Source organism: Natrix helvetica (genome assembly GCF_964273705.1).
Source record: "Natrix helvetica genome assembly, chromosome: 2".
Taxonomy (NCBI): domain Eukaryota; kingdom Metazoa; phylum Chordata; class Lepidosauria; order Squamata; family Natricidae; genus Natrix; species Natrix helvetica.
The window spans coordinates 226755270-226771085 of record NC_138552.1 but is presented as its reverse complement, the minus strand read 5'-3'; positions in this window follow the sequence as shown (position 1 = coordinate 226771085).

Sequence of the window (15816 nt, the reverse complement as noted above, 5' to 3'; positions counted from 1 at the left end):
GCAAAGTCTCATTTCATCACAGTTATGCTACATAAATAATCGTCACTTAACAATTGCAACTGGGACTGGCAACTCCATCACTAAGTGATGCTGATGGTAAGGAAAACAGCAAAAGCTCATATGACTGCTTCCAATTTATGACATCAATTCTGCTGCAGATACAATGCAAATCACCCACAATCATTAAGCAAGTTGTCACATAATGTGACTTATCCCAAAGATGGTTTTTTGAAAAGGCAACTGGACTTTGTTGGGTTTTTTTCTTTGAAAATATTTTGCTTCTTATCCAAAAAGCTTCAGAACTGAAGAAATTTCTTGGATGAGAAGTACATTTTCAAAGAAAGAGCCAAGAAAGTCTTGTTGTCTTTTGGAAAAAGCTCCCTTGGCACAACCATGACCTAGATCAGGGGTGTCAAACTCATGTTGTCAAAGTGATGTCATGTGACATATCATGACTTCTTTCCCCTTCACTAAACTGGTATGGGCATGGACAGCACATGACACATCTGGCCCCAGGGGCCAGGAGTTTGACACCCTTGACCTAGATGATTGAGAATCTCTATAGACAACATAACTTGTCATTTTCCTGCTGGCTTCTCCATTGACTTTGCTTGTCCAAAGCTGGCTGAAGGAAACTCACAAATGACATATGACTATGGAAAGACCATTTGAGGACCAGTTTTAGAGTCACTTTTTCAATGACACTTCACCTTTGTAACTTTGAATGGTTGCTAAACAGGGCAATTGTTAACTGAGGACTACCTGTAGTGGCAATAACTGTACTTGGTTAAAGATCAATAGTTTTAACATTGGTTAAAAATTAACAGTACCAAAGAGGTTTTATCATCATACATTTGTCTGGGTGTGATGCATTTTATGAAAGAAGGTTTTATTTGGTTTTTGTGCAAGCATGCTCTCTGTTCTAACACAAGCTCCAAGTGTGATTTTATACTGAATTCTAAAATACTCACAGGCTGCTGGAATTCCCAAGCTCACAGGCAGCTATTAAGATGCTGAGTTTGTTAAAGTATCACCTTTCCCTAAACTGTTGATTAGTTGCTATTTACTAGTTCAGAATCAGAATTGTTGTGTGAAAATGGGATTCCATAGTGAGATTCCATTTAAAGCACATATTACAATATTAAAAGCTGTGCTGCAAGAAAAATGGAGAGCACTACCTTGAAATGCTAACTTTAAAGCTGCAAAGACGTTAAAGATGATTTGACTGCTCTAAGTGAACAGCAGCTTGAAATGAAATAGGCATTTGTGATCTTATCTGATCTAGATTACAAAACTGGCAAACGGTAACCGATTTTATTCTAATAAAATAACTTTAAAGGGAACTTCTATTGTTGCAGAATTCTTTGGCTGCAGTTTCCGTCTGTGCAGATTGCTGCTAATACATTTGTGCAGCTATTTACCCAACTTGGCATTTGCAAAACGTTTTAATGTGTTTGCTAAAATGAATCCTGCCTGAATTGGCAAAGTCATATAAATTTGCACAATATTTGTTAACTTGTCTCCCATTCTTTCCCAACTCTTTTATATTCCAATGAAGAGCTACTAGTATGTGGGAAACAGAAAAAAAAAAAAACAAGCCTGAATGCATATCCACACTCGGGATCATTGGGGGTCTTTTTATTCTATCCGACTTTCAGGGGTTATTGCAAGGAGAAAAGCCTTTATAAACACGCTCAGCTGTAATATGCCACAAGATGCTTGTAAAATGTAGAATTACAGTTCCCATCCTCCAAGTTCCAAAACCCTTCAAGTAGACAGGGAAACTGAATGCACTTTTCACATTGAGCGGTGCTGAAAATGAATACAAGTAGCCTAATCTGTGTACAATCTGTATTCATGGGCTAAAGACAACTTCAGGGTGACCCTCCTCTCTTTATTATTGTCCGAAACAAGCTCTGAAAATGGAAAGTGAACCAAGCTGCAATAGGGGAAGTTTGAGGAAAAATTGGAAGTCAGGAGAATGAGGACTAGTGAGGAGAAAACAGATCCTGAAAATGTTGCTAATGCTACTTTTTAAAAAATAATGTGCCATTGAATCAGTGCTGACTCTTGGCAATTGTCTGGACTGGTCCTTGAATTTTTTTTGCCAAAACTTCTGTGGTTTGCCCTTGCCTTCTCCCTAAAGCTGAAAAGGAGTGAGTGGCTCAATGTCACCAGTTGCGTCTGACATGGGGTTAGAACACAATTCCCCGCTTTCAGGCTTCATGCCTTAACCACTACACCAAATTGATTCTCTAATACTATATTAAAGAGAGAGTGATATATTTACTCTTTTTATGTTAAGTTGGGATCTGTCGCTTCGTTTTGGCAAAACCTGGGAACTTTTTACAGCAAGTGACCAGCTCAGAAATATTAGTTAAAAAGAGATTTTCTTTATTTGAAAAAATATATTTATTTATATAAAGTGACAAACATATTATTGCTGCTTCCTCCTCCTATTTTCCTCACCACTGTCCTGTGAGGTGGATTGGGTTGAGGGAGAGTGACTGGCCCAAAGTCACACAACTGATTTTCATGCCTAAGGCAGGAATAGAACTCACAGTCTCCTGGTTTCTAGCCTAGTACCTTAACCATACAACAAGCTGGTTTGTATTGAGAAGTATGAAAAATGGGTACTGTAGAGTTATTATTATTATAATTATTTATTATTTATTAGCACTTATAGACCGCCCCCTCTCCCAAAAGGGACTCGGGGCGGTGTACAGTCCGTAGCAAAAATACAACAAGTTAAAATTATTAAATAAATAGATATGTGAGGAGGATAAAAAATATGCCAAACTGTACAGCTGAATAAATAAATCAGGGTATACAAAATTAAAATCCCAATATCCTGTAAAATTAAATTTAAAAAAGACAATCCCTCTAAAAACCAATAAAAGTGTGTATGCCAGGAGGAAAACGTTATAATTATGCCAGACCAGCCAGTCGGAACAGGTGAGTCTTCAATTTCTGTTGGAAGGAGCGGAGGTCAGTAGTGGTTCTAATGTCGGGGGGAGGTCATTCCAGAGGGTTGGGCCCATCACAGAGAAGGCCCTACTCCTCGGTGTCGCCCGTTGGCATTGCCTAGTGGACGGCACCAGGAGAAACCCCTCCCTGTGAGAGTGAATTGGCCGCAGGGATGTGTGTGGGAGGATGCGATCCCGCAAGTAGCTAGGCCCTGTGCCATGGAGCACTTTAAAGATGGTAACCAGAACCTTGAAGCGCACCCGAAAGACCACAGGCAGCCAGTGCAGCTCGCGCAGGAGAGGTGTTACATGGGAGTACCTGGTACTCCCCATGACTACCCGCGCGGCTGCGTTCTGAACTAGCTGCAGTCTTCGGGCGCGTCCCAAGGGGAGCCCCATGTAGAGAGCGTTACAGTAGTCCAGGCGAGACGTCACCAGTGCATGAGTGACCATGCGTAGGGCATCCCGGTCCAGAAGGGGGCGCAATTGGCGCACCAGGCGAACCTGGTGGAACGCCCCCCTTGCCACGGCTGCCACATGGTCATCCATTGACAGCCAGGCATCTAGGAGGACGCCCAAATTGCGTGCCCGTTCCACAGGGGGCAATTGTTCGCCCCCTATGGCCAGTGATGGAGTTAACTGGCTGAACCGAGGTAGCCACAGCCACTCGGTCTTGGAGAGGTTGAGTTTGAGTCTGTTGTCCCCCATCCAGACCCCGACGGCTTCCAAACACCGGGACATCACATCGACAGCCTCGTTGGGGTGGCCTGGGGTTGAGATGTACAACTGAGTATCGTCAGCGTACAGATGGTACTCAACCCCAAAGCCACGGATGATCTCACCCAGCGGCTTCACATATGCGTTGAACAAAAGGGGAGAGAGGACCGACCCTTGCGGCACCCCACAAGAGAGCGGCCTCAGGATCGACCTCTGCCTCCCAGTCAACACACATTGCATCCGGCCGGAGAGGTAGGAGCCGAACCACCGTAAAATGGTGCCTCCGACTCCCATCCCCTCCAGCTGGCGCAATAGGATACCATGGTCGATGGTATCAAAAGCCGCTGAGAGGTCTAATAGGACCAGGATAGAGGAACAACCCCTATCTCTGGCCCTCCAGAGATCATCAACCAACGCTGTGCCCGGGTCGGAAGCCGGACTGGCGTGGGTCTAGATATACGGATTCATCAAGGCGACGTGGAAATTGCTGCGCCACCACATTCTCAACAACCTTCGCTAAAAAGGGGAGGTTGGAGACTGGACGATAATTAGCTAGCTCCGTTGGATCAAGTGAAGGCCTCTTGAGTAGGGGCCTCACCACCGCCTCTTGAATATGGTTGGGTCTTTTCTTTGTGCAAAAGGGCAACATCATTTTTCTGCTGGGTCCTCATGAAGTTGTGTTTCCTAATTCTCAGCCTGTGAGCAAGATAGCCATATTTTTACCAATATTCAAGTAATACTTTCTTTATTCTTCCAATGGCATCCAAGGGCAGCCTGAAGGTATACAATATCTGAAACAGCACTTCTATAATTAAACTTAGGAGTTAAATACATTACAAGACCTTTTCTAGCTGGAAAAAAATGCACTTTGGTCTTTTCAGGGTTATTTCCCCCTTTGAGTATTAAATTCAGTTTGTCTTGTTTCAATATTTATTTGAAAAATGCTTTATAATGAAAAATATGTATGTGCGAGGTTTGTGCACATTTATCTTATGACTTACACAGTGTTAAACCAAATTTTGCCTGACACACACTTTTTTGCAAGCCAGTTTACTATAATTCATTTTTCTGGTTATTTAATATATAGTTTTGCATCCCCTTTTAGTAATGTTCATAGTTTTGTAGGATTACTTGTGCTGGAGTATTGCATTCCCAAATTTGAGCTGCACTGAAAATCTGTTCAGTCGAGCTTTAGTTTGAAAGGGCAAATAAGGCCAGGTATTTTATGTTAGAATTTGAGAGAAACCTATTTCCTTCACTTCTTACTTTATTATCTGTGCTTATAGATGCAGCTCTCTTCAGAGTTGATTGCTGCGCCCTAACTACATATTAAAATGCAATGGTAAAATCTACATTTGTTTTGTTTTCATTTACATTTAGTTAAAAATTAATTAATTAACGTGATTATTCTCCCATCATGTATTTAATAACTCTCCCTTTCTTTCTCACTTGAATTTATTATAGAATAGACTAGAATAAACAGAGTTGGAAGGGACCTTGGAGGTCTTGTAGTCCAATCCCCTGCTTAGGCAGGAAACCCTATACCATTGCAGACAAACGGTTATCCAATCTCTTCTTAAAAACTTCCAGTGTTGGAGCATTTACAACTTCAGGAGGCAAGTTGTTATAATCATTCTTTCTTAGGTTTGCCCCCATTTTTACACAGGACCTCATGGATAAAGCCTAAATTCTGGACACTTTGGAATATTATGAGGCACATCCTGAAAAACAAATGGCTTTGATGTTTTTAGATGCACAGAAAGCCTTTGATAATGTGAATTGGCGATTTATGTCGTTACAGCTGGAACAGATGTGCTTTGGTAAGAAATTTACTCAAGCCATACAAACTATATACCATAAACAAACAGCAAAGACAATGATAAACAGAGAATTGACAGACTCTATTGAAATAAGGAAAGGGACAAGGCAAGGCTGCCCACTATCCTCTTTGTTATTCATCTTAACATTAGAAGTTTTAAACAGAAATATTAGAGAAGAAAAAGACATAGAAGGAATGAAAATTAAAAAGGAAGAATACAAATTGCAAGCATTTGCAGATCACCTGGCCTTCATATTAGAAGATCCATTCGAAACTGCACGTAAATTGATAGAAAAAATTGAAGAATATGGAAAAGTAGCAGGTTTGAAAATAAACAAAGATAAAATGAAGATTTTGACAAAGAATATATCATTAAGACAAAAGGAAGAATTGGGGGAAGCTTTGAAGATCCAAGTCATAAATAAGGTCAAGTATTTGGGGATATATTTGACAGCAAGATGCAGTACACTTAAAGAGAACAATTGCCATAAGCTTAAACAGACAGACTTGACAAAATGGGAAAATTTACAATTATCAATGATAGGGAGAATATCCACAATCAAAATGAATATATTGCCTAGAATTTTATATTTGTTCCAGACAATTCCAATCAGATTAGGGAAATATTATTTTGATGACTTAAATAAAATAATTTTAAAATATATTTGGCAGGGAAAGCAAGCAAGAATAAAATTAAAATTGTTACAAGATGCTAGAATAAGAGGAGGATTTGGTCTGCCTAACTGGGAATTATACTATCAGGCAACAAGCTTAATGTGAGTCAAGGAGTGGATTACATTAAGAAATTCTAGATTACTGATTCTAGAAGGACATGATTTGTTGTTGGGATGGCACACTTTTTTAATGGTACAAGGGTACTAAAACACAGGGGTATTTCAGAAGACATTATATATGGGAGGCTTTGCTATTAAATTGGGAGAAGATTAAAAGGCAACATTACTTAAAAATTCCAGTCTCGTTATCAACTATTGAAGCATTTTCATATCTAATAATATATAAAAAGGAACAAACAGCTAGATATGGTGAAATATTGAATGCAGAGGGTGAATTTAAATCTATGCAAGAATTGGAACAGGAAGGAATAAAGATGAACTAGTTTTCCTATGTGCAAATACAGTCGAGATATGATAAAGATCTTAAAACGGAAGGTTTCCATGATAAAATGACTGAGATAAAATTTTGACAGGTACTGATGAAAAAGTAATTAAAAAACTATATGGCTACTTATTAGAGATTAAGCTAGAAGAACAACAAGTTAAAGAACCTATGATAGCTTGGGGGGAAAATCTTTGGAATTAGAGAAGTGGCAGAAATTGTGGTCTCAAAATTATAAATGACAATGTTAACAGCATATAAAGAAAATTTGTATAAGATGTTTTACAAGTAGCATCTATCCTCGACGAGAATAGCAAGAATGTTCAAGAACAAATCGGAAAACTGTTGGAAATGTCATCAGATACTGGGTTCATATTACCATATGTGGTAGACTTGCATAGAAGCTAAAAGATATTGGACTAAAATCCACACTTGGTTGGAGAAAATGATACAAAAATACATAGACTTTAATCTGAGATCTTTTTATTGGGAATCATACCAGAAACGTACAATAGAGAACTGAAATATTTGATTGTAAATGGGTTAACAACAGCTAGAATTGTATTTGCTAAAAATTGGAGAAATGAGAAAATACCAATGCAGGAAGAAGTTATTCATAAAATAATGGAATGTGCTGAAATGAGTAAATTGACATTTGAAATTAGAGAACAAGAAGATAAACAATTTTATCGGATATGGGATTTATTTTATCTGTGGTTAGATTAAAAAAATATGGAAATGAAAGCTACCAGAGAATGTTGTAAATATAAGAACAATTGAATGATATAGAATATAACATAAATATTTTACTACTGGAGATTCTTGAGATGATGTGATGAACTGCTATGATGTAAATGATCCCAATACTTAATATAGCTCATGGAAAATGAAGAATAATGGTGACAGTCAAATAAATGAGGTAAACACTAGTAATGTATATATAAATATATTTGATTTGATAACATGTGATCTTATATGAATTGTAAGTGATGACTATGGAAGGGATGCACAGAAACCTTGTAACCAATCGACACACTGTTTGTAATGGAAGATGGTTTTATGTTTTTTGTTTTGTTTGTTTAAGTTTGTCTAAAAATAAAAAACTTCAAAAAAATGGATACATTGCAAATAACCAAATGAAGTGAAGAAAAAACAACTGTTCCTCAGGAAAGGTGAAAGGAGGACTTGTCATTCCAACTCCCACTCCAGAGGTGGTATTCTGACAGTTGTGACAGGTTTCTGGAGAACAGGTAGCAGAAATTGTGAGTAGATAAATAGGCTGGACCTGCCCCTTCTACCTCCCAGCCTCCCAGCTGATCTTCTTCTGTTGCCCTGAACAGGAGAACAAAGTGAAAAAGCAGGTTAGTGGGATGAGGAGGGAATGGGGATTTTGCAGTATCCTTCCCTTGTCATGCCCACAAAGTCATGCCATAAAACCATGCCATGCCCACAAAGCCACACTCACAGAACCGGTAGTAAAAAAAATTGAATTCTATCACTGTCCCACTCCACTAACCAGGATCTCACAGAAGCTCTCATATTTAATATTAGTAACATGTTTTGGAAGCCTTTTGGTACCCATGTTTTCCCCAAAAATAAAACCCTGTCTTATATTTTTTTTGCAACCAAAAAAGGTCTTATTTTTGGGTCTGTGTGTCATCCACTGACTCACCTCACTTGCGCATGTCATCCCCAGCCTCCTTTTTGCTGTCAGAGGTCTTCAGGGTCTTCTTTTGAGGCTGGCAAGGCTTTCCTGAAGGCCTCTGCAGCCAATAAAAGAGCTCTGGGTCGATCCATAGCTCTGTTATTGGCTTCCGGCACCTTTTGGAAAGTCTTGCAGGCCTTGCCGACTGCAGAAGAAATGGAGCGAAAAGGCAGGTGTCAAGGTGTGTGAGGCCTGGCTGCAACTGTCTGAAAGTAAGTAGTAGGGCAACTCCACCCCCCATCCCCACCCTAGCTTAATTTTACTCTGGCACCATGGAGTGGGCGGGGTCTTAATTAGAGTTTATTTTGGGGGGGTAGGATTTATATTGGGCACATCAGAGGTGGTATTCAGCAGATCTGGAGAGCCGGTAGTGGAAATTTTGAGTAGTTCGGAGAACTGGTAAATACCTCCTCTGACTGACCCCACCTCCATCTATTCTCTGCTTCCTGAGTCCTAGCTGATTGGGATGGAATGGGAATTTTGCAGTAACCTTCCCCTGCCATGCCCACCAAGCCACGCCCACAGAACCGGTAGTAAAAAAAATTGAAACCCACTACTGGGGCACACATGTAAAAATAAAGCTAGGACTTACATTCAGGGTAGGTGATATTTTTGGAGATACACAGTAGGTTCATCCTGGGTCTCAGGTTATCTGTTTCTGCTCTGGTATATGATGCACATGAAGTTGCTATGCTTTTCAGGGCCTTATTGGCAACAAATAACATCTTGGGTTGGCAATTCAAGAATCAACATAGCCTATTGAATGAATAGTAGGGTGACTAAGATGATTAAGGGCCTAGAGACTAAAACATATGTTGCAGGAACAGGGTATGGTCAGTCTAGAGAAAAGAAGGACTAGAGATGCCATGATAGCAAGGTTCCAGTATTTGAGGGGCTGCCACAGAGAGGAAGGGGTCAAACTATTTTCCAAGGCACTTGAAGGCCAGACAAGGAATAATGGATGGAAACTATCAAGGAGAGAAACAACCTGGAATTAACCTCCAGAGTTAGACATCAGCAAGGCAGAGGAACATGCGCAGAACTGCCAGAAGGCAAGAACAGAAGGGACGACTTGGGAGTAAGGCTTGGAGGTGATTGGTCCCTCTCATAGGACATAAAAGAGGAGCAAAGGCATGTGAGCCTTTCTAGGAAGCAACTTTGTTCATGCTGGTTTATGTTCTGACGCTCCATTTTAACTCTTTGCTCATGTGGCCTTGCCAAGCTAATTGCCAATTAAGTCTTTGGCAGGATTTCAAGGAAGTTAAAGGTGGGTGCTTATCAGCCTTATCCCAAAAGACTTTGGCAGCTACTGTCGGACTCTTTACAAACTACTTGGGACTTATTACAAATAAGTAAATAAAAAAGAGAATTTTTTGGGACTAAGTGTCTGCTTTTTACTATATCAGGAAGCCTAGGTCAGAACAATGATATAGGATACCTGCTTGAGCAGGGGATTGGAATAGAAGACCTCCAAGGTCCCTTGCAGCTCTATTCTGATTGACTGTGTATCTTTGAGGGCCATTCTCATTTAACATTAGTTTGTTTGAATGCCTCGTTCCCTTAAAGCTGCTTTACAAAGCAATATGGCCCCTTGCTCCTAAAGCTGCTGCTCCAGCTGTGTCCTTTGGTCCTCAGAATTGCATTTAGAACTGGAAAAGTGAAGTGCCTGGCCTCTTCTCCTTTGTGAGAAGGCCTGGCATTGCCTTTGTGAAGTGAGGTGTCTTGTTGAGAGAAATCCAATCAGCTTGCACAGCCTAATAAATATGCAGAGGGGATCATTATGAATCTTTGGTGGCCTGCTTCAATCAAGAGAGGAGCATCTGAACCTTGGACCACAGAACAAGGAATCCTTCCCTTCAAACTTAGAATGCTTTATGAATTATAGAAACCCCTGATTGCAATCTTTTCTTTGGAGTTCCCTTCTTCCCATTATGCCAGAACCTAATTTCCCCTTGAGGCTCCAAGGGGGGGGGGGGTTAATAAATGTTTATGTAAGAAGTGTGATGATTTGCTAGAAGTGGTTTGTGGTGATGAAAGCCAGTCTTTTGAATAATTTTAAATACAGTAAAGAAATAAACGTTCAGGCTCTATCTAGAGTGTTACGTAGGTAACTAGTGAGTGATTGCCTTTGACAGCTGGCATAAATAGGCCTGGCACCCAGATGCAATTTTGTTGCAGATTGTCGTTCGGGTATTTATTCCTGGATGATGTTGCCATTCTTCCACTGTAAAATAAGATTACATTTTGCGAACATGGTCATTGCTGACTTGAGGCTAATCAGATGGCATCTTTGCCACTGATATGTTGAAATTCAGCTATGTTGAACAAAAGCAGAAATCACTGGGAATCACTGTGGAATTAGCATCCTTGCTGCATTTTAAGTCGTACATATGGGTTGCCTTTTGCTCTTTAAAGATATCTGAAACTCCATCTTTTAATTAATTGCAACTTAGCTTAACAAATGTTCATTGGAGTAATGGCATGTTTATCTTGATTTGTGTGTGTATAGAGTTCACCAATAAACAGTCTGATTAAACAGACTGATTAGGAGAGACTTAAACATATGTACTGTGTTGGGAAAGGAACTCGGGAGAGTTAAGTTATTGACTTCAAATTATGGCATAATTTGACTGCAAACTTTTCACATCAGAATGTCTGCATCTTTATTAACATGTTGTAACATGTCCTTCTTGCTTGCCTTATAAGAAATGATGACAGATTCCTGGTTCTAAAAACCCAAATAAGGTGCAAAATATAGAATGGCTTTGATTGGGGAGTGCTTATAAATAGAGAAGGAAGAAGAAAGAAGGAAGGAAGGAAAATTGTATAAAATGGGTTGAAAATTACAATATGAAAGATGTGTCACCTAAGTGACAGTTGTTAAGAAAAGCATTGAACATTCACAAAACATGATTTTGAGGTGTATAGAGCAATGGTGAAATCTAATCCCCCCCCGTTCTGTGGGCATGGCTTGGTGGGGGGGGGTCATGTGACTGGGTGGGCGTGGACAACTTTTTTTTTACTTTCAGCTATTTTTTTAGCTTTTGAAAGCATTTTTCCCCCCTGCTTGTTCAGGTGAACTGGCAGGGAAAAATTCTTTAAAAAAAGGGGGGGGGGGAAGCTTCTGATAATCACGTGGTTTAGCTGTGAGCCATACAGTCGTCAAAAGCTTCTCTTTTTTTTTTTACCACTAGTTCGCAGAATCAATCGAACTGAGCTGAACCGGAAGGATTTCACCCCTGGTATAGAGCAGCATAACATAGCCCTGTCAACCTGTGGCCCTCAGGCCAGATGCGTCATGCACAGGTACGTTGACCCCAGCTCTGCAAAGAGAAAAAAAGTTGTGATACGTCATGATACATCATGTGATGTGACTGAGTTTGACACCCGTGGGGAAAAACACATTCTTTTTCCAGAGGCTTCTTAATTTACACCACTCTTCACTTTCCTCTGATTATGCTTGCTTCCAAAACTTTCAGATTACTTGTTGCATTTTCTCTTTTAGCTGCTGCTTCCAGTATTGCTGATTAATAGGGAATAGCTGCAAAGCTGTGTATTCAAATAGTTTTGGCTCTATGGTATTATTGTGAGCAAGTGAGAATAATGGAAAGTGAGGAAGTGAAAAAATAGCCAGAGGAGAGGCTTGAAAAAGTAATTTCTCTCCAGTTCTAATCTACCACGGGAATTGTAGGTCATAACAATATCTGTTGTAATTATCATATAAGTAACTGGGAATGAAAGCAGTGATTAAAAAGGAACTATAAAAGACCCAAATAAATTGTCAGTGATGACAGTAATTGGCCTCATATTTAGACAGTTTGAGTTGATTGTTCTTACCAAGACATCCAGGTGACTCCATAAGGCTATCTCAGAGCTGTTCAAATATTTTCAGTCAGATGTTCACATGCTTTGTGTCAGATTTATGTCTGTTTCTATTAAAAAAATACTTGGGTTTCATATATCATTTTCCTTTGAGCATTTTAAATTTCTGAGGAGAAACAGCAGTCTCCAAAACAGACTTGGAAGTTTGGAGATCTAACATGTGATCCTAAATGGAATCCTAAATAGTATCAGGCAAAGTTTCACTTTATTTTGTTGGAAGTTAAAACCCACCCCTCTCCTAGAGAAATGAAATATTTTTAGGAAATATTAAAAAGGCAGAATGTTTCCCCTAAAAAAAGAAGTAGAAACTCAAGAGAGGCAGAAACTCAGCTGCCTCCACCTTTGTCAATGGGCCATTAGGGCCCTGGCCCAATTTATTCTACATAACAAAGGTAGGATTAGTCTTCTACCCATCTCACCACATGGCACCTGGGAAGAAGCAATGCTCAACCAAACGTGGACTCAAAACACAGCCTACACAGTTGTCCCTGCACCACACCCTGGGAGCCCCACCACCAATCAGAATGCATTTCTTACACAGAAATGAGAAGCTCTGGGGTGGGGCCCAACAGAGGACATAAAACCAGGCACTCTCAGCATCTCGGCCATTTTTTCTTCTCACCCAACAGCTTGAAGTATATAATCTCTCTTTTCTGTTCAGGAGCTAAAGCCATTTGATCTTAATCACCATTAAACCATCTTTCCAAGCAATCTCCATGTTGCCAGTGTCTTTTCCCCCACTTGGAACTGAACCCAGAAGGACATTTAATTTAATAAAAGGATTTTATATCTGCTGATATGCTTTAAGGTAAAGGTAAAGGGTCCCCTTCCACATATGTGCTAGTCATTCCTGACTCTAGGGGGTGTTGCTCATCTCCGTTTCAAAGCCGAAGAGCCAGCACTGTCCGAAGAAATTTCTGTGGTCATGTGGCCATCATGACTAATCACTGAAGGCGCACGGAATGCTGTTACCTTCCCACCAAAGGTGGTTCCTATTTTTCTACTTGCCTTTTTACATACTTTTGAACTGCTAGGTTGGCAGAAGCTGTGACAAGTAACGGGAGCTCACTCCATTACGCCATACTAGGGATTTGAACCGCCAAATTGCCAACCTTTCTGACTGACAAGCTCAGTGTCTTAGTCACTGAGCCATCACATCCCCACTATATGCTTTATTTTACATTAAAAATGCAACACATAGGACCAAAATGGAAGTATATTTTTCCAACAGTATATTTGCAATTTAGAGAACTGTTTTCTGTCAGCATTATGATTGGAGAAGGAAGAATTAAACCCAGTGGGATTATCTTTGTATTTCTTATCAAACAAGCAATAACAGTTGCATGTGAAGAGTCACAAAATGAATTAAAACTGGTGCTGAAAACCAATCCATGCTCACTTGACATTTCCTTATTGAGGGAAGAAAAAGCTTTCCTTCAGAGAAAAAAGGTAATTCATGAGACAACTTCAAAGCCATACAATAGCAGCTCAGTGTGAAATTGCTACACAAAACCAGTATGGACTGACAACTGATTAAAGCTGTTGATTAATTAGGTCATGATTAATTAAAAACAGTTGATAAGCTCATTAATTCTTTGAAACATTGTAGGACATTTTTGATATATATATATTTTTCTAGGGATCACTCATTATTGCCAGGGACTATCCAGACCTCTTATAGTCAATACCAATTCAGTAAGCAACCAGTGCAGGTATGTCCTGCCCTTATTTATATTGTTCAGAGGTCATCCATCACAATTTGCTGAAGGTTTAACCTAAACCTTTAGCCTTCATTTTAAAGAAAAATAAAAAGAAAGTATATTGGAAAATCAGTGCTTTTTGCCACTGTACATCATCTATCTAATTGTGACAGTAACTGGCAGTATGAAATGGGGAGGAGCCTGGGTGTAGCTCATTAATCATAGGTGCCTCACTGTGCTTCCCACTATACGATTTCCATGATGGATGGTTAAATTGTGAGTACTTTTAAAGATCCAATGTTTGAAAAGGGCTTTGTATGCTGTAACAAAAGTAGGTACCAAAGCAAACCAGTGTGACCCATAGACTATTTGGGTCTTTTAAACTGTAGAATGATTGTAAATAATAGTTTTTCCTTAAAATAAGAGAGAAAAGTTTTAGACTTAGCTTTTATCACAGAAGGTGATATTCCTCAAATTTATGACTAAAGGCTTCCAAAAACTGATAAAATAGTCATAATGTAAATCAATCTATTTTTCCCATGGTCTACTTCCAACCTAGTTTTTCTCCTGTTCCACCTTCCCCCACAACAGCTATAGGACAGTGTGTGTCTTCGGGTATCAAAAGAACAGAACAGACAGAACAGAACAGAACAGAACAGAATAGAGTTGTTATTGGCCAAGTGACATTGGACACACAAGGAATTTGTCTTTGGTGCATGTGCTCTCAGTGTACATAAAAAACAAGATATATTTGTTAAGAATCATAAGGTACAACACTTAATGATAGTCATAAGATACAAATAAGCAATCAGGAAACAATCAATATCAAATAGTATTTGCTGTATAATATACTTTGTTTTTCTGTGCCCACTCCCCAGCATGTGTCATGACCCCCCATTATATATCTTTCACTCTGCCCCCCCCCCCCCCGAAGCATCCTTAGCACCCTGAGAGGCTACATGATCTCTGGTTCACGACCGATATACTACTGATGTGTATCATTGCCTGATGTAGATAAGCAAAGACTGTCTGATGGAGATGTAGCTCAGGTTTATATCTATGTCCCTCTAGAGCTCTAATGTGTGGATTCCAAGAAGCTCAAAATTCAGTGCTTTGCTATTGATATTCATATTGCAAAACGTGGCTAGTGTTATTTATGCTGGATGTCAGGTGTCTCGTTATGATATGTTTCTGGACTGACTGTGAAATGGGTCGCTTGAAGATATATTTTCCTACTGCTTCTGTGATTGTACATCTAAACAGGATGAGCAGAGGATTTCATAGGATGAGTCGTTCAAAAACCAATGACCTTGAAGGAAATCAAGCTTCTTTTTTTAAAAATTCCATTTTTCAGTGACCATCTCATACTGGTTCTTGGAAGGAAGTGAGCACCAGTTGTGGGGCTGAAAGTTGAATTAATAGCTATTTATATTTATTATTATTAGCGTTTATATACCGCCCCCTCTCCCGAAAGGGACTCGGGGCGGTGTACAGTCCGTACCAAAATACAACAAATTAAAACGTAGAAATAACTATATAAATACATGTATAAGAGGAGGGTAAAATATGCCAAACTGTACAGCTAATAAATAAATCAATACAAAAGTTTAAAATATCAAGTTAAATTTAAAACAATATCCCTCTAAAAACCAGTAAGAATGTGTATGCCAGGAGGTAAACGTTAAAATTATGCCAAACCAGCCAGTCGGAACAGGTGTGTTTTCAGTTTCTGTCGGAAGGAGCGGAGGTCAGTAGTGGTTCTAATATCGGGGGGGAGGTCATTCCAGAGGGTTGGGCCCATCACAGAGAAGGCCCTACTCCTTGGTGTCGCCTGTTGGCATTGCCTCGTGGACGGCACCAGGAGAAGGCCCTCCCTGTGAGAGCGGATTGGCCGCAGGGATGTATGTGGGA